The following is a 27,346-nucleotide window of genomic DNA, read 5'->3' on the forward strand; positions in this document are numbered from 1 at the left end:
GTGCCCTCCACCTGATTTCCTACAAAGCTGCGTCACAGCCAGGAAGTGACACCACCAGCTTGCTAATCACATGAAGATTTCCCTGATCCTAGCCATGCTCCTGGCTGTGTGCATTTTAATACCGTGGAATTCTACTATCTGTTAAAGACTGTTCCATCCACTGCTACAGTGAAGACATAGGAGACATCAGACCTTTCAAAACACCCCACAGTGGTCTTGTATAGCTACACATTCCCTGTCTCCTACACCCTGCCCCCACTCCCGACTCCTGACAACCTCTACTCTGTTTTCCGCTACTGTAATTTTGTCATTTCCAAAACATTTTATAAATGAAACATATAGTGTATAATGTTCCACGGATTGGCCTTTTTGATTCACTATGATTCCCTGGCAGTTTGATCCTTCACATCAACATAGGTTGGGTCCTTTTTAACCCTATGTATAGATGTACCACAGTTTGTATCACCATTTACCTGGAAGTGCATCTGGTTAAGGTCACAATGGATATAGAGGCCCTTGAGAAGACTTTTCCTGTGCCTACTTATCATCTGTACACCCTCTCCATGTAAAACGCTGTTCATAACTTCCTTGTTTTATGATTGGATTTTTTTTTACTTGTTAAGCTCTGAGGGTTCTTTACATATTCAGGTCAATAGTCAGTCCCAACTGTGGTTTCTAAGTATCCTCGCCCCCCCCCCCCCAGTCTGTAGTTTGTCTTTCCATTCTCCTCACATGAGCTGCTTGTTTTGACAAGGTTTGAGATAACATATTATTTTTATTTTATGGTTCATGGGTTGGCATAAGACTTAAGAGTTCTTTGCCTGGCCACACATCTCAAGATCTACTGTTCTAAAAGTCTTATAGTTCTGTGTTTGCATTCTAGTGAGAGGTGGGACATTTGACAAGGTCCATGCCTCTCTGATGACAAAGATTCTCAGAGATATTGTGCAGGGGGGGGACTACATTAACTTGATACACAGTGTTTATTTTTAAGGCTCAGATTATTATTAATTTTCTATATGTGTGCCTGTGTGTATTTGTGTGTACATAAGTGCAGTGCCCACTGAGGCCAGAAGAGGGCGTCAGATCCCCTGGAGCTGGAGTTGTATATGGATTTGAAACACCTGATGTAGGTGCTAGGAACTGAACTCAAGGTCCTCTGGAAGATCAGCGAGTACTCTTAGCCACTGAGCCATCTAGCCCCATGCCTCATCCTCGGGTCAAACCAAGAATGTACTCTTTCCCTTGTGCCAACACAGTGCTACAGGTTCTACTCCTGAAATGAGGCAAGAGGAAAGGGTCAAAGCCATATGGCTTAGAACAAAACTGTCTCTACTCACAGCAACATGGATGACTTTACAGAAAACTGTGTGTGCTTTCTGTAAAAAAAAAAAAAAACCGTGGAGCTACACGAATGCAGGAAGGTTAAAGAACAAAAGATCCACACCAAAAAACCAGGCCTGGATGTTGCAGATGAGAGATGGCAACTGTAAACATGACATCCCTTGGTTCAGTCGGATCCCGGCAGCAGCTGCGGCGGCTCATTTCTTCGGTAGCTCTCTCTAGCTCCCTTTCATTTCCGGAAACATGCCTCTGGTGTGGCTGTCTCTGATGGTGTCATCAAGGTGTTCAATGACATGAAAGTTCACAAGTCCTCCACGCCAGAAGAAGTGAAGAAACGCAAGAAGTCCGTGCTCTTCTGCCTGAGTGAGGACATGAAGAACATCATCCTGGAGGAGGGCAAGGAGATCCTGGTAGGAGACGTGGGGCCGACTGTGGACGACCCCTACACCACTTTTGTCAAGATGCTGCCAGACAAGGACTGCCACTACGCTCTGTATGATGCAACCTATGAGACCAAGGAGAGCAAGAAGGAGGATCTGGTGTTCATCTTCTGGGCCCCTGAGAGTGCACCCCTTAAGAGCAAAATGATCTATGCCAGCTCCAAGGATGCCATCAAGAAAAAGCTGACAGGAATCAAGCATGAATGACAAGCGAACTGCAACGAGGAGGTCAGGGACCGCTGCACCCTGGCAGAAAAACTAGGTGGCAGTGCTGTCATCTCCCTGGAGGGCAAGCCCTTGTGAGCCGCCTCCAGCCCCCTGCCTGGAGCATCTAGCAGCCCCAGACCTGCTCTTGGGTGTTGCAGGCTGCCTCTTTCCTGCCAGACCAAGGGGCTGGGGGGATCACAGCAGGGAGAGGGCAATCCCTTCACCCCAGTTGGCAAACGTCCCTCCCACCCCCTGGAGTGTCCTCTTCCCTTCATCCCTGATGGTTCTGGCCTTCCCAAACTGCTTTTGATCTTCTGATTCCTCTTGGGTTGAAGCAGATCAAGTTCCGTCCTATGCACCCAGTTTGGGGGGAGCCTGTTTTGTTTCTGTTTTTTTTAATGACTCCCCAACTCCTCATCTCTCCCCATCCCATGCTGCCAACTTGTAACCACGATAGTGACTCTGTTCTTGTCTGATTAGTTCTGTGTGTAAATGAAATGTGGAAATGAACCCACCCCACCCCACCCCCACACCAACTGGTTGCTCCTCCCTTTCCCTTGATCTTGGCGTCTCATGGAAGCAGACCAGTAAGGGACCTTCAATTAAAAAAAACAAAAAATAAAAAAACAAAAAGCAAAAAACAATAAAAAGGCTAATTAACAAAAACAAACAAACAAAAAAAACATGACATTCCTTATAACCACAAAGAAAATGGAATAATTGGGTTTTTATTTCCCAGAGCAAGTATGGATAAAAATTATAGGTCTGTAATTAGGAATCTATATGATGACAAATTTAATCAAAGAAAACCCCAAAGTATACAATATTAGTGGATTAGATGGCACTGCATAATGAAGAAGCCAGTTACTTCCCAATTGATTCATACCAGTAAAGTCTAGTGCACTGCTTATCAGAATCCTAGCAAATTCATTTGCAGACACACAACTCATTCTGAAGTGAACGAAAAGTCTAAGCCTTAAAGCACACACACACAGAACCTTAAGAAACCAAAATTCAAGTGTGAGAATCACTTACCTGATTCTGTCCTGAGCGCTGTATATATATATATGTGTGTGTGCATATGTATATGATTTATTGGAATGCCTTACAGGCTGCAGTCCAACTAATCGAACAATGGCTAGTTGTGAGCAGAAAGTTCAAGAACCCAGTATTTGCTCAGTCCCACTGGGCTGGTTGTCTCAGCTGGTCTTCTGCATATGCCAGAATCTCAAGGAAGTAGGCTTCAATGCCCGTGAAAGAACGGGTGTGCTAGCAAGGTGAGGGCGAGTAGGCAAAGAGAGAAAGCCTCCTTCTTCCATGCCCTTATAGAGACTTCCAGAAGAAGGTGTACTCTACAGTAAAGGTGAGTCTTCCCGCCTGAAGCTCGGAACTGAAGGCCTGCGTCTTCCAGCCTTAGGTGCTGATCGAAGGCACATCTCTTCCTGCTTCAAGATCTGGGTCAGAGGTGTGTGTCTTCCTACCTCAAAGGTCTGGACTAGAAACAGAATCATTCACTTCAAACCAAGCAGAAAATCTCTCACAGGTGTGCCCTCCATTTCTGAATTGTAGTTCGTTCCAGTGTAGTCAAGTTGACAGCCCACAAAAGCCAGCATAGCCTTCACCTAGTTTCTTTTTAAATAAAGAACATGGAACATAAAATTTCACTCCCATGGTTGAAAAAAATAAATGGAAATAGTGGTATATTTTTGGTAGTTTTTGTTTTATATAAGTTATACCTTATTTCTTGATTTCAATAAATTTTTTTATCTTGTTAAATGTAGCTGAGTTGGGGAGATGACTCGGCAGAGGAGAATTGCTTGCTGCCCAAGTGTGAGGTCCTAAGTGTAGACTTCAGCACCCACAAAAAGCTGGTTACAGCTATGCACAAGTACTTGTAACCACAGCATGCTGAGGCAAGGACAGGAGGAATCACTGGAATTTATTGCCTGCTGGTCTGGCTCCTTATTCAGAGAGAGACCCTGTCTTAATTACTGCTCTATTGCTGTGAGAAGACATCATGACCAAGGCAACTTACAGAAGAAAGCATCTACTCGGGGGCTTTCTTACAATTTCAAAGGAATACTCCATCATCACCATGACAGGGAATATGGCGGCAGGCATACAGGCATGGTGCTAGAGAAGAAACTAAGAGCTCACATCTGCAAGTTGCAGGCCCAGGGAGAGCAAGACTGAGTGAGTATGGCCATGGACTTTTGAGACCTCAAAGCCCACCTCCAGTGACGTACCTCCTCCATCAAGGCCACACCCCTTCATCCTTCCTTAATAATCCACCAACTTCAAAGCAAATACTCAAAGATATGAGCCTATGGCGCCTCTCCGCATTCAAACCCCCACAGACATGACCTGTGGAGCATGATAGAGCAGGGCACCCAAAGTCCTCTGCTGGCATCCGTGAGCATGTGCACTCAGGTATGCACAGTGCATCTCTCCTTACTCCCCCTACAAACACATACACACCCAAATGTAATCATCGTGACGTGTCTAGGTGGCATCTCTTTTTAGGATCTTGCCTAGAACATGGTAAAAACCCATCTGGATACACACTTGGATTCTCCTTTTGCAGCACAAGATGGGGCTGAGCCATCCTACATTTCCTCAGGGGGTAACTGGCTGATGAGGGTCACATGCTGGTCTCTCGGTAGCCTGAGAGAACGGGGTTCTGGCTTGCTCGGATCCGTCATCGTAAGGCTATTTCTGTCACAAAGATGTCCAGTGCAGGGAGTTCCACAAGCAGAAAGGGGTTTGCAGGGGGCCTTGTTTCTCTGCTTGTGCCCTCAGTCAGCATTTTAACTCTATTCACTCATGCTCGTGGAAGAGCTGCTTGTGTTTATCTTTCATATCTCTAGAGTAATTTTCCAGTGCTAACCTCTGCCTCTCACCTCCTTTGAGTATCGAGTTTTAAGTTCCTTCCCAGTCCTTCCTTGAACCTTTAGTTTTCAGGTAGATGGACTAAACCCAACGATGGCTGCCAACCAGTTCTCCTGAAGCAAGCAACCGTGTGCTTTTTATCAAGATGGCGCAAGTCTCCTCCCCACACCTCCGCTGACTCTGTTATAACCAGTAAGGTGTGACAAAGAGGCTATCCTTGAGCACGTTCTGGAGCTCCCAGGGTTGGGAAATTTACTAACTCAAACTTAACAACTGATATTGACGTCTTCATCTCCAGCGCTGAACACCAGGGAACTCTGATGTCACTCACCATAAAAATTTCCTGACGGCAACCTGAAATGTTTTTATCTAGCTTCTTCATCCTCTCTCTAACTGGAACGCCTTTCCCAATAAGCCTTTCCCTTCCCACTTTGGGGATCCAGATGCCCTACAGAGACCAAACCATAAGTTTGGGGTTGGCGGAGGGCAGGGCATGATTCTCTAGCCACCAGGAGCCAGGTGGCTAAGGGGAGCCAAATTCAGAGGAACTCCTTGGCAGGCATCTTGGTGGCCCACCCATCTTGGAACAAAAGGTTCAAAAGATTGAGAAGGAACATAAAAGTTAGTATTTACATGTAAGGAGGCGAGGAGCAGAGGTAGCACTATGAAAAAAAAAATGGAATTCCGGATCCCAGCAGGATGGTACCATGTCTTAGGGCAGACCCCACCCACATGAGGCAAAGAAGTGCCTGGTTAAGCCTTGCATCCTTTCTACAGAGCATCGAGCAAAGGGCAGCTCATTGGCCCTCTCCTCAGTATCCGGTACTCGCCTGCTTCCCCTCTCCTCGCTTTGTTCTTTTCGCCTCCAGTAGCTTCATCTTGTTTCTCTCTCCTCCTTCTATTCAGTTATTCGTGAAGACCACACCTTTTGTTTTTTTTTTTTTTTTTTTTTTTTTTTTTTTTTTTTTTTTTGAAGTTTCTGTAGACTGTCAAGAGTTCTAAAGACTTCTAAAATTGTGCTGGTTGCTCCCTGCACCTCTGAGTCATCGGATTGATTGATGTTTCCTTTCTCACGTTCTGCAGTTTGTCTTTTTCAATTTTTTTTCTTTTCTTTTTTTCTTTTCTTTTCTTTGTTTCTTTCTTTTCTTTTTTTTCTTTTTTCTTTTTTTCTTTTTCTTTTTTGTAGACCAACTCATTGTTTTTCCTTTTTATTCATTTTCAAAATAAAAGAGACACACTGAGACCCTGTTTTAGAAACAGAAAACAAATGTGCATGCTTTCCTTGGCCCTGCCAATGTCCGTTTGGAGTCATTGTGCCTTCCCTAACTGTAGCGATGGGCCACTGTGGGATTGGTTTGTCTTGCAAGGTTGCAGCCCAAGTCTGAATCTGATTCCTAGACTTTCAGTTACATGTTATTACATGTGCTTCTGTGCCACAGGGAAGTTTTTTTTCCAACCCCTGAAACTTCCAGAATCTCTGGAGTCTATGAGGGTTTTTTTTTATTATAAATTGCTATGAGGCCCCTCTGTGCTTCTCTGGGACGGTCTGTCCCCACCATTGTGCCCACCCACAATGCTCTATGGTTTGCTAGGAGTTTCAGCTTCCTGAAGAATGTGGAATCATCAACGGCCAGGCAGAGTGAGCGGGTCCAGGCAACAGTGGGACAGCATGCTCATTTCTTTCATTAGTCTGTCTCAGTGTATGTTTGGAGAGATATGGGAGAGACTTCGTCTCACTCAATAGGAGTGTGTTTGTGTCACCTGTTTACAATGTGACACAGTTGTGCATGCACATGCATGTATATGTATGTGTTCAGGTATTCCACGTGCATGTGAAAGCCAGAGGTCAATGGCAGATATCTTTTCAATCCCTCTCTACCTTATTTTGAGTGTCAAGCAGAACCCGGAGCTTGCTGGTTTGACTAGATTATCTAGCCACCAAGCTTTAGGGACCCTACAGTCTCTGTCCCACTAGTGCTGGCATCTCAGCCACACACTAGTTTCCCTAACTTTCTTCTAAGTGTTGGAGATGGAACTTAGGACCTCATCCTTACATAGCTAATGTTTTACTGGCTACGCTGTCTCTCCCACCCCTAATTTTGGGATACGGTTTTATCTGTGTTGTCCAGTCAATTCCTCTTACCATCTGATAGCACTTCCATTTTTCAATCATGTAGTAATTCTCCAAACCCCATGTGCTAGTTAGCTTTTGTCAACTTGACACAAACCTAGACACCTCTGGGAAGAAAGAGCCTCGGCTGAGGAAGTGCCTCCCACAGATTGGCCTATCTGTGGTCATATCTGTGGAACGTTTTCTTGATTGTTAGTCGACATGAGGGGGCAACTAACTATTGGTGGCCCCAAGCCTCAGCGGGTGTCCTTGATTGTTATAAAAAAACTAAGCAAGCCATGGAGAACAGGCCAGTAAGCAGCCTTCCTTCTTGGTCTCTGCTTCAGTTCCTGCCTCCAGATTCCAGCTTGTGTTCCTGTCCAGTGATGGACAGTGGAGTGGAAGTATAAGATGAAATCAGCCCTTTCCTCCCACCGTTGCTTTTGGTTGTGGTATTTATCACAGAAGAAGAAAGTACCAGGATGAAGTACAGAAAGAAGCGGAGCCATCTGTGGATTCGACCACATGACGTAGCTGATGAGCTTTCATGGCCGCTGCTTGGTTATTTACTGCTGCATAACAGTCACCTCAAAGTTTACTGACCTAAGACAGCAAGCATCTTTTTGCACAGGATTCTGTAAGCTAACAGCACCCATATCACTGTAGAACGCTGGTTGGTGCTTTCCCTATCTGAGGGTTCTCCTGGGCCAGAGCATCCAAGATGGTCAAGTAGGATATCTACTGCCTGGGTTGGTCCCACTGGAAGTAGCTGGGGTTCTACCACTGTTTCTTTCTCTTTTCCTCCCTGATATAACACTCCATCCCCACCACACCCCCTTACATGACACTCTACTTCCTTGCACAGATGTGGGTCTGGTTTTTCATCTTCACTTGGAAATAGAAACAGACGATTAGCAATTGCCAGACATCTGGGGGCAATTCCCCGTGTAAAAACCCAGAAGTAAACAAACAAAAGGAGAATTTAGAAAAAAACAAAAATCACAAGGAAAGCAGAGGAAAACATCGAAAATACACAACTAACATTCTCCAAGAAATGAAAGAAAATACTGCATCAATGAAGCCAAAAGAGAGTCCGCGTGAAGGAGAAACCAGGGGCCATGCAGAACCACTAAAGGCTGGGTGCAGGAAAACCTGCATCACAACAGTTGGGGGCTACATTTTAAAAAGTAACTTTTGTAATAAAGGAAAAAAAGATAAAGATATGGACAATACAATAGAAGACCCCCAAAATTAGCAAATTCAGAAGATGCCTTTTCCATATACAGTAAAGAGAGAAAACAGTAAAAAATATACTATAAGAGAGGGGGGGGAGAAGAGATGAGAACACAGGAGAAAGTGTGTGCATGTACATGTGTGCATGCATGTGTGTGCACGTATGCAGAGAAGACTGAGATAGAGGTAGAAATAGAGGAGAGGAGAAGTGGAAAAGCAGCAGGAGAAAGAAAGGAAGGAAGAAAAGAAAGGTACCTCATGGCCACAAAAAAAATTGTGCTATTAAAGAAAGTAACTCTCCAAATTGAAGTTCAGTTAAAAAATAAAATAAAATAAAATAAACAACCCACACTAGGGCCCACTGCCGTGTTTTAGAATAACATCAATACAGAAAGAATCCTGCTCCTCCTTGACAGAAAAGGCAGCCCAGAGCATGGAGGTGGTGGTGGGAGCATCTCACTCAGAAGTAGGAGAGTCAGAGCAGCATCTCCTCACATTTCCCTCTGTGGCTCCATTTCTCACGAAGCTAATGAACATACACATTATCAAAGCCAGAGACTGTTAAGGAGAAAACGCCTCATGGGATTTAATTAGCAAACAGGATGGAGCGGGACCTAGAGAATGTCAGGGTCTTAGTATGGGAGGCAGGATGAGGCTGTGCAGAAGCCATTGAAAGAACTGAGACAAGACGGAGCAGCAGACACACAGATTCCAAACCAACACAACTCAAAAGTAAAGCAACAAACTATCTAGTAGGTTTGACCAATCAGAAAACTGTATGAAAGGTATTTTACATATCTTGGAAAGGAATGAAATACCTTAGATGTCCAAAGAAACCTAAATAAAAAGAGAAAAAAAAACAACAACAAGGCAATTACCAACTTCATGAAAAATGAAAAGTCATAGTTGAATGGACTGTAATCAGATTACACCATTTGTGTCCATTGTAAGCACAATTTATAGCCACAGCTAAACTCTAAAAAAAATGTTTTAACTAAGACCTTTATATCTTACCTGAGAGTTTATAGCCTCCCTCTGCAGAGGGTCTCCTTTCAGGAGAGTGATATTTGATGTCAGGCCATCATATCTCTAGCTGTTTTTTTTCAGTCAACCAAAAAAAACAAAGTATGCAGACTTCTCCATTCTTTTAGGTCACCACTGAGAGGGGTGGGCTATAGGGCCCCCCAAAACTGAAGATGAATTTGACAAATTTCTTTTTTATTAATATATATTGTATTAATTTATTCCTCTTACATCTCAATTGTTATCCCATCCCTTGTAACCTCCCATTCCTCCCTCCCTCTCGCTTTCCCCCTATTCCCCTCCTCTATGACTGTGACTGAGGGGGACCTTCTCCCCCTGTATATGCTCATGGGATATCGAGTCTCTTCTTGGTAGCCTGCTATCCTTCCTCTGAGTGCCACCAGGCCTCCCCATCCAGGGGACGTGGTCAACAAATTTCTTGATTCAGCTCTCAGCCAACACCTGGAGTCTGTTCACAGCGCACTTGTCACACAACTGAACTCTAGGCCGACTGCTGAGGTCAGTGCCTGGCTCTTCATAACTGTCCTCCAAGCTCACGCTTCAGCAAGGCCACTCGGTGGGTTGAAGGAATGAGTGGGTTTGTAAGCTTCGTGGACGGTTCTTGCCCTCGCTGAGTGGTGTGAACACAGCAAGGCTTTGTTAACTCACACTAACATGGCCCTTCTTACCACATGAGCCATTTGTCAGTGGCTCAGCATCACAAGGAACTTGCTAGAACTACAGATTCATGGGCTCCATCCGAGACCCGGGGGGGTGGGGGGGGAGGGGAGGGGCCAGCAATCCATCTGTTGAGAAGCCTCCAGGTGCTTCTGACAGTTCAAACGTGAGCAGCTGCCCAGTTATTCTCACACATGGGTACATGCGAGTGAGGCAGAGGCAGGCAGGACAAGAATACCAGCAGAAGCTCCATGTGCACTTTGCTGAGTGGGGTCCCCACTGCTTGATGGCTGGACTCAAGGCAGTTTCTTCTAGAGCAATGTGACCTGATTTGGTTCTGCAGTGGACAACAGTTAGTACAGAGAGTACTGGGTGCTCAGCCCTGCAGGGAACATTGCTAACAGCCCCACTAAGACTCAGGGAACAGCATGAAACAGAGGGCAGAAAGAATGTAAGAGTGCAAGGGGAGGAATGCTGTGACTGCTCTTCTCAACATGGCATGGCCATTGCACTCATGGACCCATAGCAGCTATGGTAACCTGCTATCCACCACACACCTGTGGTTACCTGTCACACAGCTGTTGTTACCTGTCACATAGCTGTGGCTACCTGTCACACAGCTGTGGCTACCTGTCACACACCTGTGGCTACCTGTCACACAGCTGTGATTACCTGTCACACAGCTGTGGCTACTTGTCACACAGCTGTGGTTACCTGTCACACAGTGTGGCTACCTGTCAAACCGCTGTGGTTACCTGTCACACAGCTGTGGCTACCTGTCACAGCACCTGTGGTTACCTGTCACACAGTTGTGGTTACCTGTCACACAGCTGTGGCTACTTGTCACACAGCTGTGGTTACCTGTCACACAGTGTGGCTACCTGTCAAACAGCTGTGGTTACCTGTCACACAGCTGTGGCTACCTGTCACAGCACCTGTGGTTACCTGTCACACAGTTGTGGTTACCTGTCACAGCACCTGTGGTTACCTGTCACACAGCTGTGATTACCTGTCACACAGCTGTGGCTACTTGTCACACAGCTGTGGTTACCTGTCACACAGTGTGGCTACCTGTCAAACAGCTGTGGTTACCTGTCACACAGCTGTGGCTACCTGTCACACAGCTGTGGCTACCTGTCACACAGCTGTGGTTACCTGTCACACAGCTGTGGCTACCTGTCACAGCACCTGTGGTTACCTGTCACAGCACCTGTGGTTACTTGCACAAGATGAAGTCAATAAGACGAGTCAACACTTCAGCTAGGATCACTGATCAAGAAGCTGGGAAAGGGGCATGCTGGGGGATATGGGGTAGTGGGAGAGGGGAGTTGAGAGTAGGTAGGCTCAAAATATGTTGTGTGCATGTACAAAGTTCTCAAAGAGTAATTTAAGCTGTTCAAAAAAATAAAGCCTTTTTTTAAAGGAAGGAAGGAAAGAAGGAAGAAAGAAAGGAAAGAAGGAAGGAAGGAAGTGGCCTGGTGTTCCTGAGTCCTATAGAGCACCTGTGGCAACAGTCCTGGGCTTCAGCAGCTGTTTCCAGGTGAGAGAGGAAGATCCTGGACCAGAGAAGCCAAAGAGGGCCTTGGTATCTCACAGCTGAAACCTCGGGGAGGGGGAGTGATAGACAAGGTGACCCAGGACCTGAAGGACAGGGTCAAGTTCTTCTGCAAAGGCCTGGAGCACCCTGCCTCTCCAGACCTCCCTCCCTCGCCTGCCTCCTCCTCTCTTCCTCCTCAGCCTTCGAGGCAGAGCCAGTCAGCAGCCAGCCAGCTCCTGGGCAGATTTATGGCTTTGTGCCATGAATAATGCAGGAGCCCGGCTCCCAGACAGGAGCAGGCTGTAAATCATTGCCAACACTGTGCCAGACTGCTTAATCAGCCATCCCGAGGTACCTCTGCAGACAGAAGGAGGGCACCCTGGCCACATTCAGGACTCCATTAATAAGACCCAAGGCTACAACCACTGACCTTTCCCAGCTAGACTCACAGCACAGCCCTGAAGAGCAGAGAGCCCCTGGAAGGGAAAACAGAAGGGCATGGATACGGGAGGAAGCTGGACCAGCCACAATCCACCAGACATGCCTGCTCCTAAGTGCAGGGCCTCTGTGCCAACTTGCAGAGGTCATTGCTTTCACTGCATAAGGGCATCAGAAGGAGGTGTGCAGATGTGCATGGGCTGAAACACACCCCAGACATCACCCACCAAGCCCTGCACTGCCTGAGATCTGTGCCCCACCACAAGGGGAAACCTGTTTATGATTTGTTCAAAGGTGTCCTCACAATGACAGATACACACTAGAACTTCCTTCCCAGCCCTCTTTCCTTGTCCGCTGTGTTAAACCAGCCTCCCCCCAGAACCTCAGCTTCCCTAGCTCAGGGACCAAGCCCCTGGTACCCCTCTCCATGCACCATCTCTTCCGAGCACAGTCGTCCCTAGACTGCATCTCTAAGACATGGGAACAGAAGTCCAGTTCTGCCCGGCACACACAAGCTGCAGACACAGAGCCATGGGTGCAATTCTGCAGGAGACAGTTTTCCTCAAGGTTGTTCTGAGGTCCCTGATTGTCAACACAAGGGATCCTGTCACTCTGGAGACACAGACAGTCCCGATCAACCTACAGCCAACGGGCAAGTATGGACATCTCCTTCCGTGTGTTTGCCACCAAGGTGCATTTCCCACTAGGCCCCTTTGGGTGAGTGTTAACCATACTCTAGAAGACAGACCTTAGACGGGAGGGCTAATCAACCTATTAAAACTCTGACTCATACAGCTGCCAGTGACCCTGATTCTCCACTGGCAAGAAGCCTGTTGCCTACAATAAAAGGGTATGTCCGGGCTGAGGAGCAGAATGGGTATGCCCAGGGGAGCCGACATCTGAAAATAGAGCTAAGAATTTTAGAAATGCATGGAGTCCCCCCCCCCAAACCATGTCTCCTGTCACATGACCTATTCGGTGTCTCCGGAAATCTTACATGGAAAATTGGACTGAAGCAGGGAGCCATTCCTTCCCCAGGGAGGCTGGCGGGCGGGCTGGAAGATGCTGATGAGAGCCTTCCGGTGGACTGGGGACGGTGGTTCCCTTGGACCCGCAATCTCATTCATGGGGCGAGGTTACCAGCTCTGGGAAATATCCTTGAGAGCCATTGATGGGAGGTTGGAGGGCTGTCTGCCCTGGCCAGTCAGTCACTTCCTGTCTTGGCCACTCTTCCTTTTCTAGATCATTGATGACTCCAAGAACCTCATGGCTCAGCACTAGCCCGAAGCCACCAAACAGAGTTTAGCAGCATCTCTGAGATGCCAAGGCAAACCGAAGCCCCCAACTTCCCTCTCCCTTACGAAACAATGTCACATCCTTTTGCGAGAAGCACAGGCTCTATCCTTGGTGGGCGCCTGATTTGTGGCCTTGCTGTTGGCTCCATAAAGCATTTGCTGCTGCACAGCCCCTGTGGTCAGACTCCATGGAGCAGGTAAGTCTACGGTCCATTCTCTATCTCTGAGTGAGTCACTTAGCCAGTCAACAAACATCCGGGGCAGTTACAATTTGTAGTGTGTGAAGATGAGCGATAATGGGCACCTTGGAGAAAATATGGCAGTCCCCTTCCAAGCACTCTACATGAATCAGCCCACGCCAGCCTGAAAGCTGGAAAGGGAGACATTGTTTTTTATTCATATCGTTTTCATTTTACTGACAGCTGAGACACAGATAGGTTCAGTCACTTGCCTAAGGCTGCATAGTAAAGCGGCAGACAGATTTTAACCCTCCCCGCACCTGATTCCGGGTTCCACTCATCCTCTGAGCAGCTCCAAAGCCTGCTCCTTGGACGAGGTGTCCTCTCTCAGGGAGTCCTGGACTGTGAGTGTGGTCTACCAAGGCTCCAGTACTGCCCTGCTAGCTCTGCCAATTCTGATGCCATATGTACCCAGGCTTTCCCCCAGGAGAGAGGTGTCAGAGGACAGAGGACGTGATGTTCCCAGGGAACAGCATGGTGTTTGTTCCCCATGGCTGTCATGTGGATCAGGTGGGCCATGAGGTCACAGGACGAGCTGAGGGCTGTGTCTGCCCATTCATACCCTGAGGCCAGGGTATATAGGTTCCCGGCTCATGGGCCATGGAGAGCCACTGATGCTACAAGCGGGAATGCCATACGAGCCCAAGCAGAGGGAGGTCCTGGACTGGGTTGGCCTGTGGCTGAGGACCCGGTGGTGGCCACTTCCTGGGCCTGGCCTGGCCTCTGCCTGCCCTGGCCTGGGGTGGGGCCAGGGGAGCCGGCCGGCTGTCTCCAGATGATTAAGGAGCTGGCAGCTAAGGCATGGTCCTGGAGCGGGAGCCAGAACAGCGCAGTCCGCTCTCTTTCTCTTTTGGCACCAGCCAGGCCTATTGATGTTTATCAGCCTATGTTTATTATTCTTAACGCTGTTCAGGATGTTCCTCCCGGCTGGGGAGACTAAAGCAAGCCAGTGGGAGAACGTGGGGCCATGACCTTGAACCTTGGCCCTGCTGCCACCCAGGCTGTGTCAAAGCCCCCATTTGGCCCAGCCACCTCATCCAACAGATTAAAAAGTTAAGGCCAGAAAGGAGGGGAGGTGGTTTACCTGAGGTCATGGCTGAACTGGCTGTGGAAGATTAGTTACGCAGGGAACTGAGCCTGAATCAGCTAAATTCCTATGACCGGTGCTTGGTGCCTCCGTCCTGCAATTGTCACATGTTTGCTAGGGAAGTGGGTTCTGGAAGATGGAGAAGGAGTTATGCAGAGGATGAAGGCTGAGATGGAGGCAGGGAGTTGGTAGGAAGGCTGCCGCGGGCAGGACAAAACAGAACAGATAAGAATCTCCCCTATAGTGATAGTGTACAGCTAGGAACTATCTAGAAAGCAATGAAAAGGTAGGTAGAGGCAGGAACTGTGCCTAAAACCCAAGATCTGGGGAGATGGTTGAGTTGGTGGGTAAGTGCTTGTGCTGCAAGCATGAGGCCCCAACTTTAATTCCCAGAGACCTCATGATTCACCAGGCATGGTGGCACTAAGGCAGAGACAGGAGGATCCCTATAGCTCCAGACTAGACTGATGGCTGGATAGATCTTGAGGAACAATGTCTTGAGATTGCCCACCACCTATGCACACACACACACACACACACACACACACACACACACACATGCGCATGCGCATGCACACACACGCATGCACACGCATGCACAAGTACACTCGAGCATACACAGAGAGAAAGAAGGAGAGGGAGAGAGGGAGGGAAGAAAGGAAGGAGGGAGGGAGGGAGGGAGGGAGGGAGGGAGGGGAGATGGAGGGGGCAGTCCTAACTCCTTTCTAAGCCTGAGATCTTCTTGAGTGACATCTGCAGGCTTTCGTGAGCAGAGACACTGTGACCACCTGTCTCAAGATCCTGTTCACCTTGTCCCTGTTGCCTCGGACTGCACTCAAACAGTTGTGTTCTGCCCAGCAGGCTGGGAGGACACCAGGGTGCTGTTCTAACCTCTCCCCGGGCACTGTCAGTCTCCAGGGCGTCCCCTCAGGCCTTCCCTCTGTTTCCTGTTGCTATAGCAGAATGCCTGAGAATGGATCATTTATAAAGGACAGAATCTCCTTCTGTCTGGAAGTGAGAGAGGCCAAGGTTGAGGTGGCAGCATCCAACCAAGCCGTGTTACAGGCACAACCCTCCACGTGCCAAGCACTGGTGGTACATGACCTGGGAACACGGACAGCTCTCCATCTGGCAGAGGAACAGTTCCACAGTTGCCTGCATATTGACATTACTCCATGACCTGGCCCGCTCCCACATCTTAACGCTGTTACAATAATAGCGACATGACAACGTGAGCTCTCCACCCTTAGCATGGTCAGGGGCAACAGTGGACCGAGAACTTGTTGATGAAGGCCATTCAGGGGAGTTAGATTCGTATGGAACCTACAAGCAAATAGGGCTAAAGCCTCTATCCCACTGACTGTGACCCAAGAGCCAGCCAGAACATTCTTTGCCCTGACCACCTCCACCGGAGATCCACAGGGGTGAGGCATTCCACTCCCCAAGCCCACATGGTGGCGCTCCAGCCCTGGCTCATAAGGCCCCTCCTGTGCCCCCATCTTCTCACAGTCATCGCCATCCTGAGCCTTCCCAGAGTGTAGGCCGCTTCCTGAATGTCTTCCTCAAGGGAATCCCATTTGGTTCTGAGAGCCTGGGTGGCAAAGCTCGTAGGTCCAGCACAGTGCAGTAGCTTCTGCTCCAAGTCAGGCTCGAGCTAACTCTAAACCCTGAGTTTCAAAACCCAAAGCTGCTTTTCCTGGACCTGAGGTCATTTGCTCCCTGCCAGGAACATGGCAGAGTATCGCCCACGAAGAGAAGTGACAAGTCTGGCAGGGCAGTGGACAGAGAGCTTAGGAACCAAGGGAGCATCGGCTGAGTGAGAGAAAAGCTGGACCGGGCTGAGGTGCTGCCTCACTTGTCTTGTCTCACTGACAAGAGAGACAGTGGTAAAAGAACAGCAAGGGAGGGAGAGGGGGAGGGCTCACGGGTGCATGCTGGACTAGGTATTAGAAGCCTGGAGCCCTGGGTCTGCCTATCCCACCAGCCCTGAAGACTTTGGACCAGGCCTTTGTCTCTGAAGATGTCAGCTTCGTGAAGACGTTGGGCCAAAGAGTCCCCGGGAGGCTTTGCCAATTTGACTTTTGTATTCTGTCTCAATGCTCAGGCTCTGTGATTACAGGGTACAAGATAACTCAACAGGAAGGCTCACTGTATGGCTCCCACGTCTCAAAACCAGGACCTGAGGAACGTGTGTCACTCAACACCCCTACCTTCACTTGGGGCTTGAAATGCTCAGGTTGGTGGACATAGAAAAGCACACGCTCCCCCCCCACCCCGCCGCCCAAAGAGCCAAGGTGGTACGATTACAACATCGACCCAAGCACAGAGCTTCTGTTAGTCATCCACACTTGAGGCAAGTGGTTAAGGCCTTTGGCTTGGGAGGCCAAAAAGGAGGCGATGGAAATAGGGCAGAGTTCAAAGCAGGGAAGCGGTTCCAGCACGCATTCCTGTGTGTGCCAAGGGCTGTCACAAAGGCAAGACTGAATCATGGCTCCATTCATCCCTCTGGCCACTCACCCTTCATTGCTTGAGCTCTTCCCATGCCATCAGGAGGTGGGCATCTGGACAGCCAGGGTGGCCTCTGCCCTGACGAGTGCACAGTCATGTAGGCAACGGGAAGGGTCACGCAGCCTTCAGGATGAGGCGAGCATTGGCACAGGCATGAGGGTGGCTCTGAGAAGGAGCACAGTAGAGGACCAGCCTGGGTCTTGGTGAGTAAGCGAGATTGGAGCTTGATGGAGCAGCAGCAGCAGCAGCAGCAGCAGCAGCAGCAGCAGCAGCAGCAACAGGCCTGTGCCCCCAGCGGGGTCTAGTTCTGCTTTGGAAAGAAAGAACCTTCATTAGAAGGCAAGAGGAGGCTGCAGGAGAGTTGGAAATGAAATGACAGGGAATGGTGGCGGGGTCCTGAGGCAGCACTGTGGTGGCAGGCATGGGGAGGAAGAAAGAGAGGCAGACATAGGCCTTGCTTCCTGCTGCAGGGTGTGGAGAAAAGTGCCATGTAAACCTAGACAGTCCTATTACTGGCCTGAGTTGCCTGGAGAGCTGATGTTGGGACACAGGAGCAGGCTCTAGGGAGTTGATTGGTCTTTACAGACTTGCAATCACACTGGCCGTGTTTCCTTCTAGCACAAGAGGTATCACCGACAGACAATCTGTGAGTGATCTCCGGCCCTCCTCTGTGTGTTTTATCATGTGGATTCTCTCCTGTACACACAGAGATGGGGAGAGACAGCAAGAGAGCCCTTCTGCCTGCCCTTGCCCTCCTACCATGCCTCCCACCAACACGAGTGGCACCTAATGCCTGCACTTGTGACTTTACCTGCTTCCCCCATACCATTCCTATGGCTGCTCTGGAGGTTTTTCGAAATACACACTTTGGGGTTAGGAGTGGAGAGAGACTTGACAGAGCTCACACTTGAAGGCACTAAATGTTCCCTGATACACACAGCGCTGCTGTGTGTATATACCGCTGAGGCCACTGCTCCACTGAGTCCGCATGGACAGGAGCACGCAGCAATGGGCAGAGGCCCCCTCAGGACCGCCGCGGGAACATTTCATGTCAGCCCATGGAACTGGGTGGCCGAGGATGCCTCTGCTGGCTGGCCTGAGCTCCTCCTGAGAGCTTAGGGAGCTGGAGATGAATGTCAGCTCTGAATCCCTGTGGAAGGACCTCCTGACCTCGAGTGAGGAGGGGTTGAGAGTTTCCCGGAAACCAAGGCCCCCGACTAATGGTCCCACTCTCTTTTCTAATAAATACGTGGCCCTGGGCCCGGCTCCCTTCTCTGCTTTGTCATGAGGGACCCGTTATTTATGACTTGGGAGTGAGTCACAGGCCTTGGCAGGGAGCTAACAGTTCTGGGCCCAATGTATTTTTCCACTCAGTAGCAATGAAGGAGGAGCTTGTAAATTCTGCCGTCAGAACGAGTGTGTAGGTATCTTTTCGGACGCTCCTCCTGGTGTGGCCGTAAATCCTTTCCCTGGCAGATGTTCCCGGTGGTCTTTTGGCAGCTGCTGGAAGAGTGGGTGGGGGCCCTTCCAGACCTTGGACTCCACTCCCTGGCCACACAAGTGACTCTGTGCCCAAGGAACTGCCACAGCCTCTCTAGAGATTTCCCCCAAGCAAAATGGGGGCATAGTGAGCTGGGGGAGGTCAGGACGATGAGTCCCAGGGAGGAAAAGGATGGAGCATGGGAGGGAGGTAATAAGAGAGTGCTGTGTCACTGGCTTCTGTGGCCCACGGGACCCTATCAGCCTCTCCCAACTCTCTGTGTTGGGTCCATTGTCACGCATCCCAGGGCCACCCTGGACATGCTACTCTCAACCCATCCTCCTCGCTCTACATTTTCCCCCATGCACCAGGTCCACTCCCCTCCCTTAGAAGTCTAGGCACCAGACAGAGTTGCGGGCTACTTCATATTTCCCACTTATTTTCCTTACAGATTTGTAGTTCCCAGATAGGGAGTCTTATGCCTCGTTTTACCATTTACCCAATGACCAGGCATGCGAAAGGTCTAGGGAAAGTATTGAAAACTGCACACTGAGTGTCTGCCCTTTGTGCAGGATAGTAACATAGCCAGTTTTCCAGATGGTGAGGGAGACCCAAGACCTTGGACTTCAAGAACAAAGGACAGATTTTTTTTCTTTGTACCAGTTCCATAGATCTAATTCCTACATAACCAGGAATGCTTGACTGTACACACTGAGGGCTGCATTATGGGAGGATCCTAGAGCCTGTGGGGCCTGGGTCTTTTGTAATAGGCAAAAGCGTGTCCAAGCTTAGCCCCGGGGAAGATATTACCTTTAGTATACAGAGCTGCTCTGTCCTTCCCAACCTGTTAACTACAAAATCCATGGAATGTTAGGTGCAAAGGGAGCTGGCTTTGTTGCTGGCCAGAAGCACAGAATGGGGAGACCCAAGGGGCCAGGAGCAGACCTACAGCTAGACAAGGGTCGCACCTTGCTTTTATTTGTCTCCTGGTAACTTTTCAGGCACAATGCTCCAGCCCAGGGATCCCCAGATCTTAATTGCAACTCTGAGTCTTGGAGAGGTTGAGGCAAAAGCCGAACGTAGCCATCGATGGGCAGTCCCAGCTACATGCTTGTGACTCTGATCTGAGGCATCGGGGACTGCATGTTCCCTAGAGTAGTCCTCAGCCAAAGTAAAGCGAGAAGACAGAAGTCAAATCCCTTCTTTCTTCATCCTCTGTGCCTGAAGCGACACCTCTCACTGTCTCCACTCTCCCCACTATGATGCTGAACTGTGCCCTAGCAGCAAGGCTTGGTAGGTGCTCGGTAAACCCTCCCCTCCCCCTGACACCCCCCTTTATGGGCCTCTCCCCTTCCTTTCTCGCTTCTCTCTCCCATTGCCTTCTGGGAACACTCAAGTCCTTGTCTCTGTGAACCTCTGCTAGGGCATAACATATGTGACATGTGACATAACCTAGGTTACAGTGGACACCCGCCACATTTGAAAAGGCCACATGTGTTATCCTCAACATGCAAGGTGTGAACAGTGAAGCTTGGCATCATTACTTCTGGAATGTGTAAAACTTGGCAGTTATTCCTTCAGAGTGAAGATGAGTCAAAGAGGGCAGGAAGGGAAATGTGGCATTGGGGGTGGGGGCATCCTCACCTGGACCCTGTGGGGGTTCCCAAGAACACATTGACTGAAACGAGAGAAAGCAGCAAGGTGACAAGGTAGGGTCACTGGTCAGTTAGAGTTTGCCTTTGGGGGTTAGAGAGATGCCTCAGCACTTAAGAACACTCTCTGCTCTTAAAGAGGACCCTGGATCAATTCCCAGCACCCACAGCTCAGCTCAAAACCATCTGTAACTTCAGTTCCATGTGACCTACCATTCCCTTCTGGCTTCTGTGGGTGTTACATGCACATAACGCATAGACATACATGCAAGCAGCACACACTATAACCATTTTTTTTTTAAGTTTGCCCTCAGACTTTCCTCCTATGGAGTTCTCTCCTTAACACCCAATCCCCGGTTAGGCCCTATCTTGGTCCAGACTCTTCTCTCACAGGAAGCTCGAGTGTCTGAGAAGAGCCAGGAGTAGCATCTGCAGGGCTCTGGTTCAAAGTGAGAGATCATCTGAGGAGTCAGTGGGTGGAAGTGGACAGTGTGAGATGGGATGACTTGGAGAGTCTCTGCAAACCGCTCACCTAATCACCTGGAGATGTCCCAAGTGTGGTTCCGCCACATGCCTGTGCGGTGCACATCCTTCCAGCATCCCTCGGCCAGGCATCCTTTCCAGCCAAACCCTCCTCTCTCTTAACAAGCAAATGGGCTCATAGGAACCGATTAGTGTTCGTTTGCAAGACTTTATCTGGATGGCCGGGCTGCTTCTCCCCGAATCCTCTATTTCTACATCCCAATCAAGACAAGAAAAATAAACTTAGCTTAGAGAACAAAGCTTGATGGAAACGCTGTCAATTAACATATGAGGGAAATCGGGGCTTCTAGACTAAGATGGCGGTGGCGGCAGTGGCGGCGGCAGCAGCAGCAGCAGCAGCAGCAGCGGTCCTTCAATGTCACAGAGCTTGTTAGCACTGCAGAGAATCAGAGGAGAGTCTTAGATCTTCTTGTGCATGCTAGGTGGGTGCTCCACCCCTGAAAAGCCCTCCCCACCACCACCACTAGGAACATCAGAGGCTGCCCTCGGTCAGACATCTAGAGTGTCAGGCCCTGCCTTGAGGTATATTCAGCAGTCAGCATGTGACCTTTATTGGGGGTGGGGGTGGGATGAGTGTGTGTGCCCTTGCTTATGCACACCAGAGGTCAACCTTGGGTGGCATTCCTCACCACCTATCCAACTTGTTTTTTGAGACTGGGATTCACAGAATCAGCTGAACTGGCTAGTCTGTGGAGTCCTGGGACCCTCCTCGCCCTGCCTTCCCACTGCTGGGGTTACACGTTTGCATCACCTTCCCCCTTTTTTAACTGAAGGTCTGGAGGATCGAATTCAGATCTTCATGGTCGGTCGTAGGTCTGGTGGCAAGCACGTTACCAACTGAGCTATTTTCGACCTCCACGCACACTTCCTTAATCCTCACCCTTTCCAGGTGGCTGCTTGCTGCCCCATGGTACTTACGAGGTGCCCGTGAGGTTCAGTGGCTTGCACAGGGAAAAGGGCCTGTATGTGAGGGCGGCTGGCTGGAGCAGACATGGACATGCATAGAGTTAGTCGTCACCCCCCCACCCCCGCCTCCGCCCCCCAAAGCATAAGCTCAATCAGACCTGACAACCAGATGTCTGGACTGGTGACGTCAAGGCTTAGGACAAGGGCTGGGGGACAGCCAAGCTCTGGTTGGTAGCCCCCACCCAGACAGCTTCCCATGAGCTGGGAGCCACATGGGAGGCAAATGAAAGACTGTGGCACTGCCTCCCTGCTGAGGACACCCTGCTGACGGGCCTGGGCTTGGGGAGGGTGGGGGGGGGGCTGCTCTTTGTACATCAAAAAGAGGCCAGGGTTTATGGGTTGCTGTGCCCAGACTTTAGCTCCAGCTCCAACAAAGGATCCCTTCCTCCTTTCTGGGGAACCCAGCCTCTATCCCACCCCAAAGCGCCTTCCTCTCCTCTCTTCCACCCTGCTCCCCTCCTTTCTCCTCTCTTTTCCTCTCCTCTCCTCCATCACAGCCCTCTCTGTTCAGCCAGCAACACGGGACAGTGCCTTTCTCTGCAATCTGCCTTATGGGACACTTTTTTCTTCCCTAAGACTCCCCCTGCAGGACACACACCAAGACTGGCTTCACCATCCAGCACACACACACACACACACACACACACACACACACACACACACACACACATACCTGCATGGGGAGAGAGGGAGGGTGCCGAGGTCAACTTCATTCCTGGCCATCTTATTTTTGTGAGACTTGGAGCTGCCGGGTTCATTCTCCTGTTGTCCCTAGCAGTAGGATTACAAGCTTGTGTCACCTCACCATACCTGGCCTTTTATGTGGGTTCTGGGAGGGATGAGCTCAGGCCTTCCTGCTTGCAAGGCAACATTTCGCCAACTGAATCATCTCCCCAGCTCCAACTGCTTCATTTTCCGAATATTTTGCTTGGCATGCCATGCGAGGCACCGGGTCACAGGTTTAGCTAGTCTCCTGTGGCACCCTTGAGCTCTGATATGTCATCCCCAGCAGCCTTTGGAGGTTTCTGAGTACTCAGATGTCTGCTGCCCACTACCTGCTGGCTGCCAGCCTCCAAGACTTCTACTCAGTTTGCTCAATTCCCTTGTAAACAAAAACACTAATTTAGCCTGCAGGAGGGAAGGGAGAGGGGAGGGAATAAATCAAGCACAGCGCAGAAGATACCTGCAGTAAGGGCTCCTCAGTCCAGAAGCTGACATGCATGCAATAAGCGACCATGGCTCACAGAATATTAATTTGCTGGTTGCTGATAGTAAGCTTGGGTATGAAACTACGGCCTACGGCACAGCACCCTCCACTGGCTGGGCACTCAGTCACTGAGTAGCAAGAGTAGGGGGCTTAGGGTATGGGTCTGAGTGAGAGAAGATGCCTGGACTCTGTCCAGCCCGGTGGGGGCTACACTCTCTTCTTGGAGATGGGGGTGGGGCCGACTCAGCTTCACTCCTGGCTGTAATGATAGGACTGAACAGAAGCAGAGACATGTGGGCAGGCGTCAGAACTCTAAACTCTTTGCAGCTTGAACCATATCAGCGTGGAAGGTGGCTATTCTTCCATTTCTGCATGTGCATGTGTGTGTGTGTGTGTGTGTGTGTGTGTGTGTGTATGTATGTATGTATGTATGTATGTATGTATGTATGCATGTTCATGTGTGCAGGTAGATAAGATGTGTGTGTATGTATGCATGTGCCTGCGTATAGGCCCACATGCACATACATACCCACATACATGTATTAAGGTTAGCAGACATCCTCTGTTGCCATCCTCAGGAAGCTTCCTCCTTCTTTGAAACAGGGTCTCTTGCTGGCCTGGAGCTCACCAATTCAGGCCAGACTGTTGGGCCAGCGAGCCCCAGGGATTTGCCTATTGCCACCTCCCCAGAGCTGGATTATATGGGTGCACCACCACCACCCTTGACGTTTTCTTACATGGGTCCTGGGGATCCAACTCAGGTCTCTCTGCTTGTACAGTCAAGTGAACCATCTTCTCATCTTAGAAAATGGGTATTCTTCATTCAGAAAATCCAACCAAGTCACAGCAGGCATGCACTGGGAGTCAAGAAAGTGCTAAGCATCACCATCAATCGTTCTGTCTCTTTCTCTCTCTATCTCTCTGTCTTCGTCTTTCTCTACCTGCCTGTCTCTGTCACTGTCTGCCTCCCCACCCCACCCCCACACACACAGCCTCCATGAGCTCTCCAGTGTTATACTTACTATTTATATATTTCCACATCATTCTCTGTCTCCATTTCTACTTTTAAAATGTATCAGTAGGGCTGGAGAGATGGCTCAGCAGTTAAGAACACTTGGATGCTCTTGCAAAGGACTTGGCACTCACGTGGTGGAAGTTAACAGCCATCTGTAACTCCAGTTCCAGGGGATTTGATGCCCTCTTCTGGCAATCAACCATATGCACACACACACAAATCTTTACAAATACATAACCAGCAAAGGACAGTGATTAGCCTGAAGGAGAGACAGCTGGTCTTGAGTCAATAAACTAGAACCAGAAAGGTAAGGAACGAAGGTGAGCCTAGTCTGGGAAGGCCACCAATGGTGGCCACAAGGGCAAGGTCATCAAAGACCAGAGCATCCCCTGTCTTCCATCAAACAGGCAAGGGACAGCAGGGAGAGATGAAGGACAGTAACCCCACAGTTAGACACTGTGCCTGACAGGAACAAGAAAGATCCACAGTAAATGTGAGCTGAGAGGATGCTGACCGAAGAACCGGCACTGGCTTAGGAAGTCAGGAAAGATGGCTAAAAGTAAACCTTGAAGGAGCTGTGGGTGTTGAGCAGGAAGAAGAGGAGGGAACGGAACTCCAGGCCGAGACAAGCAAACGACACAAGGTACAAATGTCTACGAGAGGAAGGAACTGGGGTGAGCCTGAAAAGCCTGAAGTGTGTCGCCAGAAATGCTTTTGCAAAGAGCCGAAAGTCCATCCGAGAGTCAAAGAGAAGCCATGTGATCGTTCCTTCAACAAACACCTTACAGATGGGGTTGTCTTCCAGTCTTATGCTGGGAGCTGGAGACAGGGAAGGCAGCACATGGTCCTGTCCTCCGAGCGCTCCTGGACAGGTGAAAGATCAACTTAATGCAGCAGCCCTGGTATGAGAGACACAGAGGCCAGGCTGTGGAAGCCAGAGCCCTGCATAAGGTCTTAGCCCTCAAGAAAGTAGGGAAGAAAGAGGGGTCCCCTGGGGCTTCCATTTAGGTCTTGCCAGTCCGGAGTGCTGAACATGTGCTAGGCAGCTGGGGAGAAGGAGAGACAGGCCAAGGGGTGGGGCGCCCACCAGAGGAAAGCAGTATGCAGATCTCAGAGCTTGGGTGCCTGAAGAAGCAGGGCAGATAGAGCAAAAACAGAGAAGGAGCTTACACTGCACAGCACCCAGCAGGCAAAGGGAGATGGGGGTGGGGCTTACCAACACAGGGGGTCGGGGGAGCTGGGATTGAATGAGGTGCACAAGCTCACACTTTTGCAGGTGTGTCCAAACCAAGCCACATGCAGCTGGGAATAGCAATGATTGCGGCCCAAGAGATCTTAAACTTACATGAAACATCATGGGGTCATTATATAATTTTTTTTGTAAATATATGGCACAGTTCTTGGACTGGAACTTTGCAGGTGACGTGTTGCCATGTCAGAAGGTTGAGTCTGGAGAGGCAGGTGGCATGAGAAGGCAAGGGGACAGTTGACAGGTGGCTGCGAGGCCACATGGGGAGCAAAGAAGACAGACTGAGGCAAGAGACATGGAGCAGAAGAACCAGCTCTGGGGGAGCTTGGGAGATGATCGCTCAAGAAATCCTGGAGAGAGAGACTAAAAGCTACTATGGCTGCTGCCCAGAGATGCAATGGTCACAATGAAGAGACACGGAAACTAATGTGTTAGGCTGAGGACACATTGAGTTTTATTTTCCCAGAGGGAATTAAACTGGTTGCAAGGTGTGAGTGTAGCCCGAGATCAGGAGGAACCTGCGTGCTAAGGATGGATGCTTCTCCATCTTGCTCTTTCTGCTCTGCTTCTTCAGGCTCCCAAGCTTCTGTGCCATCCTTTGGGGAGGGAATGACCCCAATGGAGTGCTCCCAGTAGAGAACATGCAGGCCAGGAGGACCTCCAGCACCCCCAACACCGGAGTGGCTGGCAGAGGAACCAGCTGATGTAACAACAGCCAGGAGCCTTCAGACACAGTGGCCTCCCGGTGTGTGCTCTCTCCTGGCATAGCCATGGACTTAACCAGACACATGGCTGCCTGGCTTCAGATGGCAGCCGATTGCCAGGAGCCATGTGCTAATGTCCTGCCGAGCTGGCGTGAGCTGCAGTCACATCACAGCCCTACCTTCAAAGAAGAACTGATGCTTCCTTCTCTCTCCTTCTGTGGGGGTAACCAGCTCCAAGCAGCTACTCCAAACTAAGAAATGGGAGTAGTGCTTTAAGACAGAACAACAAAGAGAGGGGTGCCCCATGGTCCTGTTCCCCCTTTGTGTGTCAAGCATGAGCCCAGCTTTCTACCAGACTGAAGCTGGGGATTTCTATCTTGCTTAAACCATGATTGAAGGTCTTTGGCTTAGATGGAAGGCAGAGAGGCCAAGGGGGAGCCAGTCCAGTCAGCTTTGCTGAGGTCAGAGGGAGGTCTGAGACAGACTTGGGGATGAGCCTCTGGTTACACAGGGAGCGGACTCCATAGATGGATGTAGGTTAAGTGAGAATCAAGTGAAGACGATTCCAAAAGGTGGGCCGTGAGTGAAAGGGGCTGTAGTGTGTGGGCAAGGGTGGATGCTGGAGACCAGCAGAGAAGGGAAGCCCCAGCAAGATGGCTTAGCTCGCAAGAGCAGAAGAGGTGTTGTCCAAAGGGATCACATGACACTCTGAGATCATAAAGAGGGCCAGAAGCAAGGAGATAATACCCGTGGTGTGCAGCTAGAGAGCTGGGTCTTTTCTCGTAGCTTGGAGTAGAATATGCCCAAAAGGGTTTGGAAAGATAGGCGAAGTTACTAGAAAGTTCCAAAGTCAGTACACACACAGGTGGTTCCCAGGGCTTCCCCTACAACTTGCTTTCTGAAGTCACAGCCTGCGTGGAATCCTCACCCCCCATGATAGAGATGTGCATTGTCTGAGCTGATGTCCACTAGACAGGACCAAGGAGGCCAGGGGGGGGGGGATGAGGCCTGGTAGGCAAAACAAAATGTACGAGAGGAGGCACCCAGCTTTTGGTTCTGGGCATTCCATCCCAGAATAGGAAAAGTATGGGGACTGGAAAGGTCTGGAAGACGTGCTGTGTAGACAGCCGGAGACCAGCCGGGTAAGACGCTCCCCCTGGAGAGTAGCTGGGAGACAGAGGCTCCAGTTCTCATGTCCCCAGGGTTGAGGGGAGCATGGCTGGAACGCACCACAAGTCAGTGTCCATCCCCTGGGGTGGCCGCTGGGGAACCTCCAACTCCGAAGTCGTCACCACCAGAAGAGCCTAGACCTCTCCATGGAAAAAGGGTCCCCCTGGGGCGCTTGGCGCCAGTGTGGATGAGCTCATAGCTGCTCCCTGTTGCTTCCCTTTTTTTCTAGGCATCTCAGATTTCTGGATGCTTGGAGCATCTGCTGAAGACAAGAAGGGGCTGGGATACAGATGCTAGGTGGAGATGGGGTTGCAGAGCCTCACTCCTTCCTC

The 27,346-nt window shown here is 49.8% G+C and overlaps 2 long non-coding RNA genes and 1 pseudogene across 3 annotated transcripts; 1 reads left to right on the forward strand and 2 right to left on the reverse strand.

Annotated features, from left to right (window-relative positions):
• Window positions 1-1,535: 1,535 nt before the first annotated feature.
• On the forward strand, window positions 1,536-2,676 carry LOC311588132 (cofilin-1-like; annotated as a pseudogene). The gene has a single exon. The product of its transcript is annotated as a cofilin-1-like (transcript).
• Window positions 2,677-18,025: 15,349 nt separating this feature from the next.
• LOC311588134 lies at window positions 18,026-20,654 on the reverse strand. The gene is made up of 3 exons (XR_014776098.1): window positions 20,153-20,654; window positions 19,477-19,658; window positions 18,026-18,531 (listed from the first exon to the last, which is right to left on the reverse strand). It is a non-coding gene; the product is annotated as an uncharacterized lncRNA (long non-coding RNA).
• Window positions 20,655-20,710: 56 nt separating this feature from the next.
• On the reverse strand, window positions 20,711-23,945 carry LOC311588133. Its single transcript, XR_014776097.1, has 5 exons — window positions 23,899-23,945; window positions 23,614-23,733; window positions 22,343-22,440; window positions 21,622-21,683; window positions 20,711-21,079 (listed from the first exon to the last, which is right to left on the reverse strand). It is a non-coding gene; the product is annotated as an uncharacterized lncRNA (long non-coding RNA).
• Window positions 23,946-27,346: the final 3,401 nt, after the last annotated feature.

This window comes from Acomys minous, assembly GCF_964271855.1.
Source record: "Acomys minous genome assembly, chromosome: 17".
Taxonomy (NCBI): Eukaryota; Metazoa; Chordata; class Mammalia; order Rodentia; family Muridae; genus Acomys; species Acomys minous.